The 23,598-nt window shown below is 39.2% G+C and overlaps 1 long non-coding RNA gene across 2 annotated transcripts; it reads right to left on the reverse strand.

Moving 5' to 3' along the window:
• Positions 1 to 277: 277 nt before the first annotated feature.
• Positions 278 to 11,280, reverse strand: LOC124805734. 2 transcript variants are annotated; one of them, XR_007017456.1, is made up of 3 exons: positions 11,227 to 11,280; positions 916 to 967; positions 278 to 818 (listed from the first exon to the last, which is right to left on the reverse strand). It is a non-coding gene; the product is annotated as an uncharacterized LOC124805734 (long non-coding RNA). The 2 variants fall into 2 exon arrangements; XR_007017455.1 differs by lacking the exon at positions 916 to 967 and having other exon boundaries at positions 11,227 to 11,278.
• Between the last annotated feature and the right edge of the window lie 12,318 nt (positions 11,281 to 23,598).

A 23,598-nucleotide genomic window follows, 5' to 3' on the forward strand; every position in this document is an offset into this window, starting at 1 on the left:
AACCATTTGGTGGTATCGATAATGAATCAGCTATTATGTTTTGCCCATCCCTAATATATAATGTACCAAAACTAAATACTTGCAAGTATAGGTGTCACTGAGCTGTGCTTGTAGGAGTGGTCTCTCTCTCTCTCTCTCTCTCTCTCTCTCTCTCTCTCTCTCGGATCCTACAGTCCCTCTTTCTAAGTTTTCAGAATCAAAAATGCCTGGTGGTTAATAAAGTGAGCGAGCTTTTAAATTTCTTCTTAGAAAGTTATGAAGATCAACACAGCACAAAATCATTATAGTTGCTTTATGGGGATCAAGATGAACAGGTTTTTGTAAAACACAAAAACAGAGGATAGTTTTCCAAAGGCATTTTCGACAGCTTGTCAGCCTAAAAACCTGTAGTTAATCTTCCTCTGCTTCCTGTGTTATGATTTCCTGGAAAGGGTTTCATGACATGTTCTTGTAGTGCAAAAGCATCAGCAACAATTACAAAGGAAGTGGACACTGCTCTTCAAGGCAGAGATTCCGGTCATGGTATGTGCAGCTCACCTGCCTGAAGAGCTTTATTAAAGGTTGTACTGTCAAATACACCTCCATGTGAAATATGTCCCTGCACTCCTATATCTGCATGAAGAACCTGGCAATCAGCATCCACTAATGCCATTGACATAATGTTGGCAGTGTCTTTATAGTTGTAGTAAGTGCTTCCAGCATGAGCAGGATTAACAATTTGCACGTTTTCCATCTAAAGACCCTATGCAATGAGGAAAGTTCCAGTGAACCTCAAATTCTCGAGCAATTTCCTTCCGTTGTGCTTCAGTATTCGGTACCTGAAAAAATAAACAAAGAATCTGAAGCCTTTTTAAAGGGTATGTTAGATGAGATAAGTGTCAAAGAGGAAATAAAATTGGAAGAGGAAAACAGTACCAGTACTCATTCGGAGCCACCTCAAAATCCACTGTGCAAGAATGCCAAACTTCTGCAACAAAATTCAACAGGTGATGCTTTGGAACTACTGCGGAGAACAAGTGAACACATCCTAATGAAAAAGGGCACAAAACTTTGAGGTAGATTAAAATTGTGTGCTGGACTGAGATTCAAATTCAGGACCTTTGCCTTTCGCGGGCAAGTGCTCTACCATCTGAGCTATCCAAACATGACTCATGCTCTATCCTGGAAAAAGACACATTTGTCATTGGTAAAATATGTGAAATGTGAACTTCGAAACAAAAGATGTATTACGATCCTGCAGAAGAGGATACAGGACTTAATTTTTCAGTCAATACTCGAAAAACTAGCCGAATTTTAGAATGAATCAAGTGCAATAAAAGAAATAAACTTTGTGCAAATTGACGTGAATGAAGTGCAGCAAGAAAATGTTTATATTTTAACTAAGGACTACTAAATGTTTTACTGTCCAAATCAACTTTTTAATAACTGCAGATAATGGCATTTAGTTTTAAATAAACAAAATTGAGATGTACATTAAGGGGCAATACAAATCTCCAGCAGCTAAAATAAGTAATGTAATGGCTAGTTGTTCAGCAGAGATTACAGTTTTTTGAAAATGTGTATCCTACATGTTTAGTATTGAGCTGTCATATTTAGTAATACTTCAAACTATCGTAGGCACACAAAATTATTGAAACTCTGTCTCTTGAACTTCCAAGTCACTCATCACTGAACTGTAAGCCCCGTGACTACACTGTTTACTGAGAAAGTTACACACCCACCATCTAAGTTCCTTTCTCTGATTATTCTCCCTTTTTACAATTATATTCACAGCACTAGTGCAAAGAAACAAACTCTGCATTAGATGCCATGTTCTGTGAAACTGGATGGCTACATGCCACAAGTGGAATGATCACATTGGCTGCTAGTGCTTGGCACACTAGTCACGATATACATGTGCTGAGATGATTTCCTCCGTGGCTTGTGCTGGGCATAAATCTAAACAAAAAATCCCTCAATGTGAACGTATCATAAGAAATCGAACTCCATGAAATTTCAGCAGCTACTGTTCTAAATTTTCTAGACATGTCTTCACTGGAATGATAACTTTGTTTATGCCCCTTCTATAAAAGGAACCTCACACTGCCATCTGCCTTTGCAATTGCTAATATGGGACTACAATAGGATGAGTGAGAATGTTCTATAATCTCCCAGTTAATCATGTGTTCTATTCATTATTTACTGCTTCCTTTTTTGACCATGGTATGAGGTATGATTAATAACAAAATGTTTCATGGGGGTAGACATCCACCTTGTACACACAATCTTTCATTACTACCGGTCGTTTCACAAACACGTGAGCATATTGTTGGGTGAGTACACTTAACTCCTCCCTTTGTGCTTCAGATAACAAAGCAAATATGTTGACCTTTGCCTGTACTGCAGAACATCTATGTTCTCTTGGTTGAAGTTTTAGTGGATCAAATGGCTCTGAGCGCTATGGGACTTAACTTCTGAGGTCATCAGTCCCCTAGAACGTAGAACTACTTAAACCTAACTAGCCTAAGGACATCACGCACATCCATGCTCGAGGCAGGATTTGAACCTGCGACCGTAGCGGTTGCGCGGTTCCAGACTGTAGCGCCTAGAACTGCTCGGCCACTCCGGCCGGTGAAATTTTAGTGCTTTTGTTCATCAAGTAACAATATCTCAGGATATAGCAATTGTATTTTCAGTTTAGCATCCTCTCTGCAGCTGTTTAGAGTTGTTCCTACTCTCGCCAAACCTACTGATACCTCTTGCTCATCCATTCTGAAATAACTTACCCTTACCTCCTTCAATCTGTTCTTTGAATAATTTGAAAGCTTCCATCCCATTAAACAATTGGCAATCAGTTTTCCCACTACCAAAAAGCTACATTCTACAGCGATGTCTTTGAATGTTACGTGTATAAAAGCCAATAATCTTAGTGTCTTTGATCTGTTTCCAAGATACAGCGTTTTTGTACTGGTGATGTTGGTATGTGTCTATCCTTCCTAATTTTACTAAACAAATTTTGTGAATTTTAGTCAATGCCCATGTATCTAGTACAATAAGTGCCTATTTTAGCCGTTATAATGGCCTGTATTAATATTTCTACTTTTTTTTATCATCATTTAAATCTTCCATACATAATTCCTCAAATATCACTATCCTGGTCACAGCATATAAAGTACTTTGGAAATGAGTGTGTGCCCCGCTCCTCTCCTTGGTCTGCGAGTGCAGGCTTATCGTGACTGGCTGTTGTTTTCCTGTGGGGAGTCACAGTAATTTCGTTGCTTTGCATTTCATCTACTGTATCCACAGTATGATCAGTGTTTCTTCAGTTTGTATCCTGCCCAGATCGTGAATCAGTTTCTCTTTGCCCTTGTCCTCTCTCCTGTAAATCTCTCCCGTTTCCTTTTCTGTAACCGTTGTTATTTATGTTAGGGTGCCTCCTGTTGTCCGTATGTCCTAGCCAATTGCCAATCAATTTCTGTCTACTGGCAGTGGACGTTGAAATCTGTTGTCAGGGCCCCTTTGTTCCATAGGGTCATGGTAACCTGGATCATGTTCTATCGTATCCCTTTTTTGGAACTAGTAATTTCCTCTGTTACTATAGTTCTTATTTTTGTTACTTTGCTGAGGCGCATGAGGATAGCAACCATGCTGGTTGTTTCCACTGTTATTGGTATAGTGGTTTCCATAACATGATGTATCAAGCTGCATATCCCTGTTCTCAGCTGGAGGTTGCCCCTTTTCATAGATGAGACAGAGAAGCAACACTTGAGATCATTCCCTGGTATTGTCACTAATGTTTCCTTGGTATGTGGTGGCAATTGACTGAGTATCTGTAAGATGTCAACATGCGAGATTGAATTCATACAGTAGCATGTCTTAAGACATTTTTCAGAATATTGGCACAATCCTCCCTGTTTACTGTTGAAGGGCTGATGGTTAAACACCTCACTATGCAACCTCTTCTGTACAATGATTGACCAGAGTTTGTCAAAAAACACTTACTCAAATTGTTTGTACATGTGACAGTCCTCAGCGATGTTGGTAGCCCAAAGTAAAGCCTACTAAGAATCTGATTCTTTGTGCTTCCGTCCTGTTATGTGGCAGCTCATTTTGGAATGCCCTTATGAATACGACAGTGTTTGTCTTCAGTGGTGTATAGAAGAAATTGTCTAGGTGTAATAAGGCTTCATCAGCTGAAATAGATGACAGATGGATAGGTGCTAGGCTCACAGGCTGCAGCACTGTCTGCGACTGCGAGTGGTTGTACGCAACATATGATGGTGCTATCAATAGTATTGCTTCTTGCAAATTGTATTCCCTTTCTTCACCACCAGGTATAGTTGCAGATGAATGCGCTTAGGTCTGCATTCACAGTGACATTGACAATGGTCATCAGACACCATTGCCAGAGGTCGGCCGACAACGTGGTCATAGTGTGTCTGATCTTTGTCAGTTTTGGCAGGGTCAAAGGAGGTTAGTTTGATTAGGTTAGAATCTATATATGAAGTAGGTTAGATTTTAACCTCTCAGGATGGGGTGGATACCACAACACCTCTGTTCTTGGATATGAGTGCTGCGTAGCAGCTTTGCTATTAGAGAGATGCCAACTGCATGTGAATGACCTTCCCTGTCTCCTAAAGAAAGTGGTGAGTAATATACACTCTGTCCTCAGTTACCAGAATAACCAGACAAGTTTTACAAATATACGGGATGATGGGAGAAGCACTGTTATACTCGAGGTAATTCGTGGTGACCTTGAAAAGCAATTTATAAACACTCTTTTTCGCTATATTTGTTTAAAGTTGTGCAGACATACATCAATTAACCTTCAATGAATGTTACTTAGCACACAAATGAAAGACAAGCATGAAGTGTAGCATAAGATACTCTGATAACCCACAGCACTTAAAAGTGGAAATACATACCATATACCACATTTGCAAACCACTTCATACATACAGAATCTCTGCCCTGCTGGCCTAAAACACCAGTAAGCGGCAATAACAATTCTTAGACAACCTGTCACAGAAAGATCCAGTAAGTAGCTATAAAGATATAAGAAATGCCACCCTTTTACTGGAACAAATTATTTTTTGAGGTTATAATCTGACTAAAATTTCCAATAAAGATTTTGCCTATTTGAGGTTTCAAATAAACCTGCACTATTCCAAACGATATCCCAGTTTTTTTCAGCCTAACTAGAAACAATCGTGTAGGCCATTCCGGGGGTCGAGCTGCTATTGGCTACTGCGTATGATGTCAGCGGGAATACTGTTCGGGACTCGCACTCGTGGTCCATGTAATGCTATCTACCATGGTCCATGATAGTTTTAACACCAGCCTCATGAAATGTATGTTCTACAGTGCTGATGCACACTATGAAGTATTGCTTGAACCTAGAACTATATAAACACTTGTTTGTCATAATAAGAGCCACTTTCAAAGATTTACTATCAAGGGACTGTGGAATACCCTATCTTTCCAATGCTAAAACAGCGCTTACAAATTACATGTTTTCTCAAAGTATTTGAGCTAGTAAGTTGAAACTTCTACAGGTAATTTACTAGAGTACTGGCTGCAACGTAACACAGGGCTTTCTAAAAATTTGAATCCAGTTGTTAGAGATTAATTTTTTCTATTGTAATGAACATTCATTTCTCTTTTGTATCATTTTTCGTTTATAAATTCAACAGTATACAGGTTTTTGGAAAAATGCTGTCTTAAGTTACACAGAAGAGACACTGTAAAATTTCCTAAACATTTGAATCAAATTAGTTTGGTAGAGCCTGAGAAAACATGTAGTGTGTATGAAAAATGAAATTTTTTGGACTCCAGCAACAAGTTTGGGTTATCTTTTTAGTGCATTCCAAGTCCATAAGCTGGATTATCTTCATCTTCTGCAAACTGCTACTCTAGTTTCCTCTTTGTCCTCCACCTGTTTACTCTAGCTTGTGTTTCTAGGCTTTTTACAGGCCTGTCAACAGCCCAAAGACATTTCTTGTCCAAAACAAACATTGTTTGTACCATGTTGAAACCTATCTTCATTCCCATATTTTGAAATACTTTGCACCTTTTTCCGTCTCCCTTACTCCTCTTCTCACTTTTTTTACTACTGGAGTTAATTTTATTCGGCTTGTGGTTTTATTTATTTAGATATGATTATATATGTGTAGCAGCAAGTAATTTGGTACATGGTAACTAGTAACTTTGCTTTACGATATTAAAGTATGGATTTGCAATGTTCAGATTGATATAAAACTTTTACTGCGAGCTGATGGCAGTACACAAAATTATTTGTAACAAGTTGCTAAGGTTTTGATTCAATGTTATTACACTGCCTTTACTTGGTAATTCTTTCTTCATAAAAGCAAGTAACTTTGAGTAATGTTGAGTAAATATTTCACTTTGGCTGTATGAGTCACACTAGCACACACGTTAAGTTCAGACATGGAGTGAGAGAGGGAATAAACACTTTTATCATAAATGTGGCACACTGTGGATCAAATTATTGCTTTTCCACATCTTCTCTGGATAATCATGTAGGAAACATTCACTTGTTACTGTAACGTAATCAAGAAAGAAAACTGTATCTGAACTCACTACCTTGCATCGTATTCAGAAAAGTCAGTAATGAAATTCAAATGATCGTCACAGCACTGAATGTTGGTTAAGTTATGCAGTGGATTTTTGAATAGGCCCTACTGTTAATTAGAACAGGCGCGCGGCTAGCCCGTGTTCTCTTAATCTCTGGGAAAAAATGTAAAATATTGCTTTAGTTTCACAGAGCAGACCTTGCCACAAAATGTGAAAATGACAGTCATAGGCCTAACACAGTTAATCGTTATATTTTTGTGATCGCATAGAACATGTCGCACAGTACCTTCCAAATCAAACTGAGAAATGCACTGAATAATATAATATGGTCTGCCGGCACTGCTGGAAGCTGTAAGAAAATGTTAAATATTATGTTACCTCACTTTACCTGAAATAAATATTTTTTAAATGTGCCGTGTCTAAGGTCGTTGCCCTCGCAGATTGGTATAGCGGCTTCCGCTAAATTAAATGCTGAAAATGTCTAAACTATTTATGGGACGAATGGCTGGCAACTTTATAAATTATTTTAAAAACCTATTTGCTCAAACTCTATATATTCAAACAAAAATGCATTAATTTTATACACCCCTTTACAACAACTCGCCTAAAGGCGGATCTCAAGCTTAATGAACAAAAGACTCACGGCCAGCATATTCATTTGCTCGCTTTTTACTATTTATACATGTACTGAATTGTCTTTTTTATCTGAGGCACAGATCATAATCACTAATTCATTTAACAAGAATATGATTGTCAAAGATAATATCATGGATTCAAAGTTTAAAAAAATGCATAAAACGTCAAATAATTATGAATGTTATAGATACACACATAATGTAGTCGTGAAATGTTTACACAGTCTTGCTTCATTGTTTCACTTGGTCATGTTTATTCATGTTAAATTATTTCTCTTTCGCTGTGTGCGTGGCACTATATCGATACATGTTAACTGGTCTAACACACACGGAAAAAATTCTGTCACACGCTCTTTATGACGATTGGTCAGGAGACGCTACAACCTTAAAGATTTCCATAATTGAAAGTAGCAACAGTATTGTACACACCAAAGTGAAACGCTTGTATTCCAACGAACACAGTCATGGGTATTCTTGACCATTTACACTTTCATTGGTGGTTTGAGTTTTTCCATGAATACTTTTTCAACAGTTAAAGGTGGTGCTGCTAAGTCTCTGAAAATAGGCTCTCACCTCCATCACCGCATCAGGCAGACTATGTGTAATGTTGTATTTACACTATTTGTTTCCTCCTTTCGGACACAAGTAATGATGGGACTTTCATAGGTTGAAAATGCATGAAAAAGAGCTGAAACAGCCTTCATTTCATCAACACTGTGTGTTACCTAATAGCCATTCCATAATAGTCATGTATTTTGTCAATTACATTGTCCGTTAACATTGCCTTCCCCTCCAACCCTTCACAACTCACTGAGATTTTGCTTTTTTGTACGAAGCTTTGTCTCTGAAGTCTTGATCCGATTTGTTTCTGTGTGTGTCCAATACACTCAGATTTCTGCACTACATCATCACCACAGAACTTCAGTTCTTGAATATGCTTGAAACTTTTAGAATCACCAAGGTAATTCACATGTCACATGCAACAGAATGCTAAAATATGCTAGCAACAACAGCCACTTCCGTTCCCCCACTACTGCCACTATAGTTAGCTGTGCAATTATTTTCATGTGTACCTTTATATTTTTGGGGCACCTACAATATTGATATTACTGCTACATCTGAAACTTCCCCATATACATACTGGTGGCAGATACTACACCATGAAGAGATGTGTGTCCCCGTTTATGCCCAGTACCATTATGTGCTGCAATCAAGGCTATATTACCACTGTTTTCTAGGTAATTTCAAAGAATGTTTGCTATCGAACCCACGGACCCCAAACTATAGATATCGAATGTGTGATTCTAAATCGATCATGCGACTGTGGTGGCAGGCGTTATGTTAAATTACTTGAGTTGCTTGGGAAACCTACATGATTTATGTCAGTAGTTAGTTGGGAGGTTTGCGATAGTAGATGTTTCTTTGGCCAATTGCCTCACGTCGAAGAATCTAGTTCCATGCTTATGTCATGTACAAAATTGTAATCTTTGTTGGAAATATGGTCTAATGCCAGTTGACAAAAGGAGGGGCTGTGAAGACTGCAGTGGGGTGAATTCTATAAAAGTTCGTAAGAAGAGTTCTGAGTGAAATACTTTTACAACTTCATTGTGGAAACTGTGGTAAATGAACGACTATCAGGAAGAATGCATAGTTTGACTACTCCAAATTCAGTCCAGAATAGCATAAGTCTTGTATCTTGCTGGATTAGGGACTACATCTTGTGAGCAACGACGTCAGAAACTGACTTCTCTACCAATACCGTGTGCAACTATTTCAGATTTTGCAGAGAAGTTTGTTGTGTAATAGTGACGAACGACAGTGTACCGATTGGTGGACCATAAAGTTGTTGGACTAGTCAAACATAGCAAGAAGAAAAATCCAGCGGATAGACCTTTAAATAATGAAATCGAACATATTTGTGTATTCAGTGTGCCAGATGTGCCTTGTGGTAAGTGTGTTCTCCACAGGCAGGTGACTAGCCGGTTTGATAAAGCACTTTATACTGCCCGGTAGCAAAGTGATTATAGACGGCTATCAATTCCACAAGACACCGAAAGCAGAAGGATTAAACTATGAGTTCTTGAACCAGTGTGTGGAGTTCGTGTCTTCCGATAATCACAGTGTGCACACGTAGAACATCGAGCGGCTGAGGAGTGAAATCTTCCATTAAAAGAGAAGGGCGTCCAGGAGGAAGAATCCAAGTCCACTTGTTTCAGTATCTGTATTTCGATAACTTGCGGCTGCAAGGAAAAGTTGATGTATGTGACACGCTACGCATATTTTTGCGTCACGTAGGCAGTCTAACCAAGGTTACGGCAAAAAAGTAATGCTTCCTATAACATACACATCAAATGGACTTTCTCATGACGACGCGGTCGACGACGAGTGAGGTAAGTCATTTCGTCCGTAATTACAGGTTCGTTTGAGCAGTTACCAGATAGCGCCAACAACAGGCTGTACTGCGCATACGCAGCTACGATGACGTAGGCAGCCCGTGCTTGGTGCTTGCTCCGCTCATACGCTTTTCGTCGCATTTCTGGTGGAATTTCGTGCGTGGTGGGGGATCACGTGACCATGTTCAGCCCTACAGCATGTTGTTGTGAGGACCTGCAGAGTTGTACTTAGAGCAATTGTTTTATCATATCCCACACATCTACATACATACTCCGCAATCCACCATACGGTGCATGGCGGAGGTTACCTCGTACCACAACCAGCATCTTCTCTCCCTGTTCCACTCCCAAACAGAACGAGGGAAAATTGACTGGCTATATGCCTCTGTATGACCCCTAATCTGTCTTGTCTTATCTTTGTGGTCTTTCCTCGAAATGTAAGTTGGCGGCAGTACAATTGTACTGATAAAGGATGCAAAAAAGGAAGCAGTTCTTGGCAAAATATCATTTCAAAATTAGACTCCACAGCTCGAAGTAACATAACATTTTGCTATGGGGTGTATTTGACAGATTTTTTTTTTTAAATTTGTACTCTGCAATATTGTTATGTGGCATTTCCAACTGGTTTACATCTACACAGCCCTGCAAAAAACTAGTACGATGGAATACAAATTTCTTGCAAAAACACACACACACACACACACACACACACACACACACACACACACACACACAGTTTCCTGTGTAGCTTACACCGGAATATAAAGGACAATAAAGTTCATGACTATTTCAAAATGTGCAAAAATTACCAAGGTTGTCTGTGAGCCAAAGGTACCGTACAACTGACAGTTTATATTCTACCCTAGGATTAAATATGAAGCCATATGCGGAGTTAAAACGATAAAACACGGTATACTGCCAGTCTACAATTTACCATAGAATGGCATTCTATAAATTTAAGACGTAAACACAAATTAAGAAACAACTTCAGGCCTAGAGGAAGTACTAGACAAGTGCCTTGTGATCGAAAAAGGCTTTCACAGAAGGCAGATTTGTAAAATTCTGCTACAGCTGTCATATTTGAAACAAAATATTTAGTTCAAAACATCTGACAATTTGCCTACGTAGCTTCATGTAAATGTTCACGTATGTTCGTACATATATAGCACTAAGGGATCTTACAGTGTCATAAAAGGAACAGGACAGCAGACTACTCCAGCCGGCATCGGAATTTCATAAACCATACTACATTGCTTCATTCCGCTCTAATTGCACATTTCTCTGTCCAGGTGCACTCTGAAGTACCTGATATTCAGCTTATGTGGTTTTCGTGATACCAATTTTCTCGGAGGTCCAGTACTGTATTCTCATGTTTGGTTCTTTATTATGGTATGTCATTCGTCCCAGAAAATGAAAATTTGCACTTGAAATTGAACGAAGTTGAACGTAGCCAATAGTGCGGAATGAAACACTTCGCTTCAAATAAACTAATTGCCTCAGCGGAAAAAAAATTAATAGAAGCAAATTTCTCTACAAGACAGAAATAGCTTCATTAAGACATTAATGGTTGATTGATAATAACGTGGAAATAATATAAAATCAGAAAATTGAAACTATTAACTTACTTTGGTCTTTCATTGTTATGAGAATGTATATTAATTCACTTGATGGCTCCCGGCCACAGAAATCTGTTTTGATTTCATTTGACGTGAGAGCTGTAAACGAAGAGACCAGCAATATTACGAAGACACGAAACATATACACGGGTCACGTGGGGAAGGATCTCCCCCCCCCCCCCCCCCCATAACTCAGCTTGCTCTGCGCATGCGCGAATCTGGCAGCTTGGGTGCGCCGGAAAAAAAATTCCGGGTAGCATCTGGCTACTTGCTGCTACTGCTCATACAGCAAACAGCCCCACTTGAAGTAGCCATAAGCGGGAGGAAGGCACTGCGCATGCCCACGAGCCCGCTGGCAACTGCTCATACGAACCTAAGTATTTCAATCAAATCAACGCTCTTCTTATGTCGTTGCTGTAAACATTGCCCGTAACGCCAGCCACCAGTCACGGGATCGATTTAGAATCGCACGTTCGATATCTATCGTTTAAAACCAGCGGCCTTGATAGAACATTCCTGGAAACTAACGTTTCCTATTACTGCCCCTTCCACGGCTTTCTTCATAGATTCTATGCAAACACCTTGTACTTTAGAACTAATAAATCTATTATAGTTCGTAAACATGGTTGGGAGATTTGGAATATTCATCATGCCACAGATAACTGCACCTGCAGTAGCATCTTTACCGATTGTATGCAGGGATTAAACAAATCTAATGTCTTCATAGCTTTTGCTACCATTTACTTCATTTGGAGTTATTGCAGCACTGTTCCAAAGGGTGGTCGCGTATGGACACTTACCACACATCAGTTCCATTTCACTGACAAGTCCTATTTTTTATAGTATGTTCCAGATCGACTTCACAAAGCAGAAATGCCGTTGAGAAATGACATATCAAATATTTCATTCACATCCTAGTCACCCATAAAACATTAATACTTTTCACTAACTGAACCAAGCTCCCTCTGCAAAGTACTTCCGCTCTCACTTTCAATGCAATGGACAGGTGTACCAGCAAGGTTGTGTTCACACATTTGATTATCGTCTTTATTGCTTACGGTATTGACACCTACCTATGGCTTTCCAACATTTCTTCTTTACTTAAAAGCCTCAAGAGAATTTCTAGCCATTCTACGGTCACCCATGATTATCCTTCAATAAAAAGACTTAAATGAACAAATTTCACAACCAAAATTTTCAAAACTAAAAATAAATAAATTATTAAATAAACATGAATCACACGACAATCGAGGGAACGATATATATCGAACTATCACAGGTTAGCCACAACATTTATTTTGTAACACTTCTTTTCTCTCTCATCACTAAAATATACATGATGAGCAAGTAGTCAGGAGCACAATATTTGACAGCAGATTTCCAGCGCCACAGTGGGTCACGCCCATGCAGAATATATTTTAAAAATAGTTGTTTTCTGAACTGAATAAATTATATGTCAATTGAAAGGGGAAAGTTAGCAACATGTCGCGATGAAAACTGCAAAAGTCCCTTTAGACTCGTTTACTTTATTGAACTACTTAATTTAAGGAGAAGTAAGCTCAATTCTGGAGATTACGGAGTTCTAGTGATTACTGGCGATGTAATCTGAATCCAAAAGTAGTTTCTCTGAGACTGAATCCAAAGAACTGTCAGTGCAAGATTGAATCTGGCCTAGTGCGGAAGACTGTCTAATTTGTTGTCTTATTGCAGAAGGAAACTGGCAACTAACTGTAAATAATGAGAATGTGAAGTCATCACATGTATACTAAAAGGAATCCGCTAAATTTCCGTTACACAATAAAGCACACAAATCTAAAGACTATAAATTCAACTAATTACTAAATAACTGAAGTTGGGTGGTTACAAAGATAATGTTGTGGATAATCCGAACCAAATACTAAGCTTTATAGGCAGAACACTTAAAAAATGCAACATGGCTACTAAAGAGACTGCTTGCACTACGCTTGTCCGCCCCCTTTACGTAGTATTTCTGTGTTGTGTGGGAGCCACATCAGATGCAACTGACGGAGGAGGACATCGAAAAAGTTCAAAGAAGGGCAGCTCCTTCCATATTATCACGAAATAGGGGAGAGAGTGCTACGAATGTGATAAGTGAATTGGGTTGGCAATCATTAAAACAAAGACTTTCTCGTGGCGGTAGAATCTTCTCATGAAATTTCAGTCACCAATTGTATGGAAATGATCGTCCTAATAAGAGAAAGCGGAGCTCACACGGAAAGATTTAAATGTTCCTGTGCGCTGTTTGAGTGGTGGTTAGATGAATCCTCTGCCGGGTACTTAATTGAGAAATGCAGAGTTGTCATGTGGATATATAAGCACATATGTGTACTTCCACAACATACTTCAAATACTTGGCTTGTAGGACCCTGTTGCTTGTTATCTCTCCTTAGCAGTTGTATCTTAGTTTTTAATTTATTTCGTGTTTAACAGAAACATCTAGGTCAAGAACTCCCTCTGTGTTGGTAGACTCATATAATTTAGTTTCCTTCCAAGATAAACCTTCTAAAGCAGACAGCGCACTTTCTTCTTTTCACATGGGCTATCCCTATAAAAAGCAATGCGCGTTTAATTGCAAAGCCAATAGCACATAGAAACGTGTTCGAACAGAGGATGAATTTTGTTGTCCTTACTGGTGTTTGCGACAACTTTGGATGCATCTCTGTGTCAATTTGGAATTTTTTGTAACTTTTAATTATTTTTTCAAAGAAAACCCCGAAAGTTCATTTTTAAGTCCCGTTTAAAATGTTCGGGAAGGAAATGTTATCAACAAATCCTTCCATTATTCACATTAAGAGAATCAGTTCTTTTACGACTTGGCATTCATTTGCGCTGTAGTTGTCTTATGGAAATCGATGGTAAACGACATCCGCAGCTTATCTGAAATATTTTTGCATTCAGCAATAGAACACTGATTTCTACTTTTGCTCATAATAGTACCAATCGGCCAACTAGAAGAGCAGCTAACTAGCAACTGCATTCTGTTTATTTCAAGGCAGGGATTCGAGAATTTGCTTTTGCATTAACAATCCACGTGTAGTGTTCTCGGCTCCCGCTTCTCGCTTCCCGTATTCCTAGTGACGTCACGCTGTTTCACCAACAGTCTGCGCGGAAAGCCAGTGTGGCCTGCCATACTTAACAACCATATATAACCATTCACTCGACGAAAGATTTGTACCCAAAAACTGGAAAGTTGCACAGGTCACACCAATATTCAAGAAAGGTAGTAGGAGTAATACACTAAATTACAGGCCCATATCATTAACGTCGATATGCAGCAGGATTTTGGAACATATATTGTGTTCGAACATTAAGAATTACCTCAAAGAAAACGGTCTTTTGACACACAGTAACATGAGTTTAGAAAATATCGTTCATGTGAAACTCATCTAGCTCTTTAATCGCATGAAGTGTTGAGTGCTATTGACAAGGGATTTCAGATCGATTCCGTATTTCTGAATTTCCGGAAGGCTTTTGACATTGTACCACACAAACGGCTTGTAGTGAAATCGCGTGCTTATGGAATATCGTCTCAGTTATGTGACTGGATTTGTGATTTCCTGTCAGAGAGGTCTCAGTTCGTAGTAATTGACGGAAAGTAAAGCAGAAGTGATTTTTGGCGTTCCCCAAGGTATTGTTATGGACCGTTTGCTGTTCCTTATCTATATAAACGTTTAGGAGCAATGTGAGCATCCGTCTTAGGTTGTTTGCATATAGTTCAAATGGCTCTGAGCACTATGGTGCTTAACATCTGAGGTTCTCAGTCCCCTAGAACTTAGACTAGTTAAACCTAACTAACCTAAGGACATCACATGCATTCCATGCCCGAGGCAGGACTCGAACCTGCGACCGTATAGGTCGCGCGGTTCCAGACTGAAGCGCCTATAACCGCTCGGCCACAGCGACCTGCGTTTGCAGATGACGCTGTCGTTTATCGACTAATAGTTATCAGAACATCAAAACAACAAAATTTCAAAACGATTTAGAAAAGATATCTGAATTGTGCGAAAATTGGCAGTTGACCCTAAATAACGAGAAGTGTGAGGTCGTCCATATGTGTGATAAAAGGAATTCGTGAAACTTCGGTTACACGATAAATCAGTCAAATCTAAAGGCCGTAAATTCAACTAAATACCTAGGAATTACAATTACGAGCAACTTAAATTGGAAGGAACATTTAGAAAATGTTGTGGGGAAGGCTAACCAAAGATTGCGTTTTGTTGGCAGTACACTTAGAAAATGTAGCAGATATACTAAGGAGACTACCTACACTACACTTGCCCATCCTCTTTCAGAGTACTGCTGTACGGTGTGAGAACCTTACCTAATAGGACTGATGGAGTACCTTACAAAAGGCGGAGTTGACAAATTGGCAAGCTGTGTGCAACATACATCGTAGCAAGAAAAACAAAACGATGGCCATTAGCGGTGTTCTTTCGGATGGTAGATACTGCTTGCATTAGTGCTCAAGTTATAATGAAGAGCAACATCCCCAGTTTTGCTGTGAAAAGAAGGGAATTTATAAGACAGGTGGGGCAGGAGGTTGTGCATCCTCAGGTTTTAAAAAGAACTTCAAACTCGGCTTACCAAGATCCACCTGACTGAAGTTTATTCCAGCAGTTCAAAGAAATGAACGCACATCAGGAAAATGCACAGTCTGTCCAAGAAATGCTAACAAAAAAACCAAGTTCTTCTGTTGCAAGTGTAACCAATTTCTGTGTATAAATCATATGAAAAACGGCTGCAGTAAATGTATCAATTCAGAATCTTCTTCCAGTGATGATGAAAATGTTCAGTGTTGCAATGTGTTTTTTCTCTAGACTTTTGACATAAATGATGTTTTAAGTTATATAAATATGTCTGTTAACATCTCTAAATAATTTTAAAATGGTTAAAGCTTTTCTTATTTGATTAATTCGAAAAATAGTATGTGTACGAACATTTGAAACCATTTCACACGTTATTGATTTGTCAGTTACAGATAATTATTCGAGTACCTTAGTGATTAAAATTGTACTTAAATAAATTAATAAAAGACTAAATGCGATGTTTATTGTCTGTTGTTGTTGCTGTCGTCTTCAGTCCTGAGTCCAATGCTAAATTTGTGATCCCTTGATGCCTCAGAACATGTCCTACCAACCGATCCCTGCTTCTAGTCAAGTTGTGCCACAAACTCCTCTTCTCCCCAATCCTATTCAGTACCTCCTGATTAGTTATGTCATCTACTCATCTAATCTTCATCATTCTTCTGTAGCACCACATTTCGAAAGCTTATATTCTCTTCTTGTCTAAATTGTTTATCGTCCATGTTTCACTTCCATACATGGCTACACTCCATACAAATACTTTCAGAAACGACTCCCTGACACTTAAATCTATACTCGATGTTAACAAATTTCTCTTCTTCAGAAACGCTTTCGTTGCCATTGCCAGTCTACATTTTATATCCTCTCTACTTCGACCATCATCAGTTATTTTGCTCCCCAAATAGCAAAACTCCTTTACTACTTTAAGTGTCTAATTTCCTAATCAGATTCCCTCAGCATCACCCGACTTAATTCGACTACTTTCCATTATCTTCGTTTTGCTTTTGTTGATGTTCATTTTATATCCTCCTTTCAAGACACTGTCCATTCCGTTCAACTGCTCTTCCAAGTCCTTTGCTGTCTCTGACAGAATTACAATGTCATCGGCGAACCTCAATGTTTTTATTTCTTTTCCATGGATTTTAATACCTATTCCGAACTTTTCTTTTGTTTCCTTTACTGCTTGCTCAATATACAGATTGAATAACATCAGGGAGAGGCTACAACCCTGTCTCACTCCCTTCCCAACTACTGATTCCATTTCGTGCCCCTCGACTCTTATAACTGCCATCTGGCTTCTGTACAAATTGTAAATAGCCTTTCGCTCCCTGTATTTTACCACTGCCACTTTCAGAATTTGAAAGAGAGTATTCCAGTCAACATTATCAAAAGCTTTCTCTAAGTCTACAAATGCTAGAAACGTAGGTTTGTCCTTCCTTGATCTTTCTTCTAAGATACGTCGTAGGGTCAGTATTGCCTCACGTGTTCCAACATTTCTACGGAATCCAAACTGATCTTCCCCGAGGTCAGCTTCTACCAGTTTTTCCATTCGTCTGTAAAGAATTCATGTTAGTATTTTGCAGCTGTGACTTATTAAACTCATAGTTCGGTAATTTTCACATCTGTCAACACCTGCTTTCTTTGGGATTGGAATTACTATATTCTTCTTTTAAGTCTGAGGGAATTTCACCTGTTTCATACATCTTGCTCACCAGATGGTGGAGTTTTGTTAGGCCTGGCTCTCCCAAGGCCGTCAGAAGTTCTAATGGAATGTTGTCTACTCCCGGGGCGTTGTTTCGACTCAGGTCTTTCAGTGCTCTGTCAAACTCTTCATGCAGTATCATATCTCCCATTTCATCTTCATCTACCTCTTCTTCCATTTCCATAATATTGTCCTCAAGAACATCGCCCCTGTATAGACCCTCTATATACTCCTTCCACCTTTCTGCTTTCCCTTCTTTGCTTAGAAGTGGGTTTCCATCTGAGCTCTTGATATTCATACAAGTGGTTCTCTTTTCTCCAAAGGTCTCTTTAATTTTCCTGTTGGCAGTATCTATTTTACCCCTGTGAGATAAGCCTCTACATCCTTACATTTGTCATCTAGCCATCCCTGCTTAGCCATTTTGCCCTTCCTGTCGATTTAATTTTTAGATGTTTGTATTCCTTTTTGCCTGCTTCACTTACTGCATTTTTGTATTTTCTCCTTTCATCAATTAAATTCAGTATCTCTTCTGTTACCCAAGGGTTTCTACTAGCCCTCGTCTTTTTACCTACTTCATCCTCTGCTGCCTTCACTATTTCATTCCTCAAAGCTACCCATTCTTCTACTGTATTTCTTTCCCCCATTCCTGTCAATTGTTCCCTTATGCTCTCCCTGAAACTCTCTACAACCTCTCGTTCTTTCAGTTTATCCAGGTCCCATCTCCTTAAATTCCCACCTTTTTGCAGTTTCTTCAGTTTTAATCTACAGGTCATAACCAATAGATTGTGGTCAGAGTCCACATCTGCCCCTGGAAATGTCTTACAATTTAAAACCTGGTTCTTAAATCTCTGTCTTACCATTATACAATCTATCTGATACCTTTTAGTATCTCCAGGATTCTTCCATGTATACAACCTTCTTTCATGATTCTTGAACCAAGTGTTAGCTATGATTAAGTTATGCTCTGTGCAAAATTCTACTAGGTGGCTTCCTCTTTCATTTCATAGCCCCAATCCATATTCACCTACTACGTTTCCTTCTCTTCCTTTTCCTACTGTCGAATTCCAGTCACCCATGACTATTTAATTTTCGTCTCCCTTCACTACCTGAATAATTTCTTTTATCTCATCATACATTTCATCAATTTCTTCATCATCTGCAGAGCTAGGTGGCAGCTTTTCGAGGAGCTCTTTGCGGTGTGGGGGAGGAGTAGCCATGCATGTGAAAAACGGCATCCCATTTGAGTCAATTGATGTTTCAAAGTACTACACTGAAAAGGTGTTTGAATGTTGTGCAGGTGTGGTTAAATTTAACGGAGCTAAACTTTTAACTGTTGTTATTTATAGATCCCCAGACTCCGATTTCACAACATTTTTGCTAAAGCTAGAGGAGGTTCTTGGTTCACTTTATAGGAAATACAAAAAGTTAGTTATATGTGGTGACTTAAATATTAACTGTATAAGTGATCGTGCAAGGAAGAGGATGCTGGTAGACCTCCTTAATTCATATAATCTTATGCAAACTGTATTCTTTCCAACGAGAGTACAAGGGAACAGTAGAACAACCATAGACAACATTTTTGTTCATTCCTCATTACTGTTAGCAAAAAGGTGAATGGCCTTTCAGATCATGATGCACAAATTTTAACTCTAAAAGATTTTTGTGCTGCAACACGTGTTAAATATAGCCATTGGCTGTTTAGGAAAGCTGATCCAGTTGCTGTAGAGATCTTTGTAAACCTTATCAAGGAACAAGAGTGGCAAGATGTTTATAGCGCTGATACAGTAGACGATAAATATAATGCTTTTCTCAAGACTTTTCTCGTGCTCTTTGAAAGTTGCTTTCCGTTAGAACGTTCAAAACAGGGTACTAGCACAAACAGGCAGCCTGGGTGGCTGACTAGAGGGATAAGAGTATCTTGTAGAACAAAGTGGCAATTATATCAAAACGTTAGAAACAGTCAAAATCTAAATGCAGCAGCCCATTACAAACAGTATTGTAAGGTGCTTAAAAATGTTATTAAGAAGGCAAAAAGTATGTGGTATGCAGATAGAATAGCTAAGTCTCAGGCTAAAATTAAAACCATATGGTCAGTCGTAAAGGAAGTGGCTGGTCTGCAGAGACAGGTCGAGGATATAGAATCAGTGCATAGTGGGAATGTCTGTGTTACTGATAAGTCGCATATATGTGCAGTATTTAATAATCACTTTCTGAATATAGCAGGTGAACTAAATAGAAACCTAGTCCCAACAGGGAATCATATAGCGCTCTTAGAAAAAAGTTCCGAGACTGTTACCTAAAATGCTCCGCCATGATACTAACAAGAGGGAGATTGAGTTAATAATTAAATCACTAAAGACCAAGAACTCTCATGGATCTGATGGGGTATCTAGCAGAATACTGAAGTATTGTTCTATGTATGTTAGCCCAGTACTTTGCCATATCTGTAACTTTTCCTTTAGGAGTGGTCAGTTTCCTGACCGATTAAAGTACTCGGTAGTGAAGCCACTTTGATAATGTTGACAATTTTAGACCTATTTCTATGCCATCGGTGTTTGCTAAAGTTATCGAGAAGGTTGTAAATACAAGGTTACAGGAGCATTTAAATTCACATAATTTGCTGTCAAATGTACAGTTTGGTTTTAGAAATGGTTTAACAACTGAAAATGCTATATTCTCCTTTCTCTGTGAGGTTTTGGACGGATTAAATAAAAGGTTGTGAACGCTAGGTGTTTTCTTTGATTTAACGAAGGCTTTTGACTGTGTTGACCACAAAATATTACTGCAGATGTTGGACCATTATGGAGTAAGGGGAGTAGCTTACAATTGGTTCACCTCTTACTTTAAGAACAGAAAGCAGAAGGTAATTCTCCGCTATATTGAGAGTGGTAGTGATGTTCAGTCCCAGAGGGGCACTGTTAAGTGGGGCGTTCCCCAAGGGTCGATGCTGGGGCCACTGGTGTTTCTTATTTATATAAATGATATGCCTTCCAGTATTACAGGTGATTCAAAAATATTTCTGTTTGTTGATGACACCAGCTTGATAGTGAAGAATCTTGTGCGTAATATTGAAGCAGTATCAAATAATGTAGTTCATTAAATAAGTTCATGGCTTGTGGAAAATAATTTGATGCTAAATCACAGTAAGACTCAGTTTTTACAGTTTCTAACTCACAATTCAACAAGAACCGATATTTTGATCAGACAGAATGGGCATATTATAAGTGAGATGGAACAGTTCAAGTTCCTAGGCGTTTGGATAGATAGTAAGCTGTTGTGGAAAGCCCATGTCCAGGATCTTGTTCAGAAACTAAATGCTGCTTTACTTACCATTAGAATAGTATCTGAAATAAGTGACACTTCAACACGAAAAGTAGTCTACTTCGCATATTTTCATACGCTTATGTCGTATGGTATTATCTTTTGGGGTAATTCTTCTGATACAAAAAGGGGATTTTTGGCTCAAAAACGGGCTGTTCGAGCTATATGTGGTGTAAGTTCGAGAACCTCTTGTCGACCCCTATTCAGTAGTCTGGGAATTCTGACATTGCCCTCACAGTATATATTTTCTTTAATGTCATTTGTTGTTAGCAATATTAGCCTATTCTCAAGAGTTAGCAGCTTTCACTCAGTTAATACTAGGCAGAAATCCAATTTGCATGTGGAATGCACTTCCTTGACTCTTGTGCAGAAAGGAGTGCAGTATTCTGCTGCATCCATCTTCAGTAAGCTACCACAAGAACTCAAAAATCGTAGCAGTAGCCCAAACTCTTTTAAGTCTAAACTGAAGAGTTTCCTCATAGCTCACTCCTTCTATTCTGTCGAGGAGCTCCTGGAAGAGCTAAAAAATTAAACAAATTCCAGTGTTACATTGTTGATTTTCTTTATTTAAACTTACGACTTGTCACCTGAATATGTTTTTTTATATTTCATTTTATCTGTTTCTAATATCGTGTTATAATTTCATGTATTGACTCGTTCCATAACCATGGAGACTTCTCCTTAATTTGGTCCTATGGAACAATAAATAAATAAATAAAATAAAATAAAATAAATAAACTTGTACTACTGTAGTAGGCGTGGGCTTCATGTCTATCTTGGCCACAATAATGCATTCACTATGCTGTTTGTAGTAACTTACCTGCACTCCTATTTTTTTATTCATTATTAAACCTACTCCTGCATTACCCCTATTTGATTTTTTATTTATAACCCTGTATTCACCTGACCAAAAGTCTTGTTCCTCCTGCCACCGAACTTCACTAATTCCCACTATATCTAACTTTAACCTATCCATTTCCCTTTTTAAATTTTCTAACCTACCTGCCTGATTAAGGGATCTGACATTCCACACTCTGATCCATAGAACGCCAGTTTTCGTTCTCTTGTCCTCTTGAGTAGTCCCCGCCCAGAGATTTGAATGGGGGACTATTTTACCGCCGGAATATTTTACCCAAGAGGACGCCATCATCATTTAATCATACAGTAAAGCTGCATGCCCTTGGGAAAAATTACGGCTGTAGTTTCCCCTTGCTTTCAGCCGTTCGCAGTACCAAAACAGCAAGGCCGTTTTGGTTAGTGTTACAATGCCCCTGCAACTACTGGAAAGGCTGCTGCCCCTCTTCAGGAACCACACGTTTGTCTGGCCTCTCAACAGATACCCCTCCATTGTGGTTGCACCTACGGTACGGCTATCTGTATCGTTGAGGCACGCAAGCCTCCCCACCAACAGCAAGGTCCATGGTTCATGGGGGGGGGGGGGGGTATTATTGTATAAGAAACAATTTAAGAAAAAATCGAAAAGACAGTATTATATTTATGTCGGGTGCTGAGAACACACCAAGTCCCCAGTAATGTTATGAATGCACACCTCCCCAATTAAAGTTTAAAGGAAAGGCGTTTTTTGTTGCGACAGAATCTTCTTACGAAAGTCCAATCACCAACTTTCTCCTCCAAATGGGAAAATGTTTTGTTGTCACTGACCTACATAGGAAAAACGATCACGACGAAAAAATAAATGAAATCAGAGCTCATATGGGATGATACAAATGTTCGTTCTTTCACTCCCTAAACGAGATTGAAATAATAGAGTATTGTGAAGGTGGTTTGAAGGACCCTCTGCCAGGCACTTAAATGTGATTTGCAGAGTATCCATGTAGATGTAGATGTAGATGCAAGTAATGGAACAAAGTAGTTATGGCCCCACATCCCATTCTTGCAAGATGTATCCAAGATAGCATCGTGTAGACTTGGCAACAGCGCATGACGTCATCCGAGATGGCGGCAATAACGTCAGCTGATGACGCAAGTACCGTTATCCGAGATGGCGGCTTTTGGCGGGAAAGTGCCACACCCCTCTCCCACAGAACAATGGCGGGTAGTTCAAATTCGAAAAGGATACTGCCTCTCAGCACAGTTATCTTTACTAACCTAAGAAAATTGCAGGAAGATATGTCACTTGGGCTACCCACACTAACCTAAATCACCCGACTGCCACTTTTTGCTACGGACTGGCATCAAGTTTGAATTTTGGTGGTAAACACAGTTCAATTCGCGTATCACTACTAAGCTAAGAAAATGGCGCAAAAGAAAGGACACTTGGACTAACCTCAGTCATCTGACTGCCACCCCCTCCTAAGTATTCGTGTGAAAAGGACTTGGACACAAGTGTTTATTTAAACAATTTCATGCAATACGGCCATCCGGTGTGTTCTCTAGGCGGACCGGACACCAACTGACTCAGTACACAGCACCAAAACCAAAGGGAGCTTTCATCTGTGATGTAATCCAAGATGGAGGGAAACAGAGTGTTCACCATGAAGTCCGAACTCAAACTGACGTAGTACACAGCACCACCACCAGAGGGCGCTGTCGACCAAGACGTCAGGTGATGATGCAAGTACCATTATCCAAGATGGCGGCAAAAAGTGTGTTCAACACGAGGCCTAGTACATATTGACACCACCAGAGAGCGCTACCATGGACTTGGAATGAATTGTCGCAAGTGCCACGCCCACCTGTCTTTGGAAGGAAATAGATAGTCTCCACCACGATCCTCAACCGACCGGCACGTCC

The sequence above is a fragment of the Schistocerca piceifrons genome, chromosome 1 (assembly GCF_021461385.2).
Source record: "Schistocerca piceifrons isolate TAMUIC-IGC-003096 chromosome 1, iqSchPice1.1, whole genome shotgun sequence".
NCBI classification, from domain to species: domain Eukaryota; kingdom Metazoa; phylum Arthropoda; class Insecta; order Orthoptera; family Acrididae; genus Schistocerca; species Schistocerca piceifrons.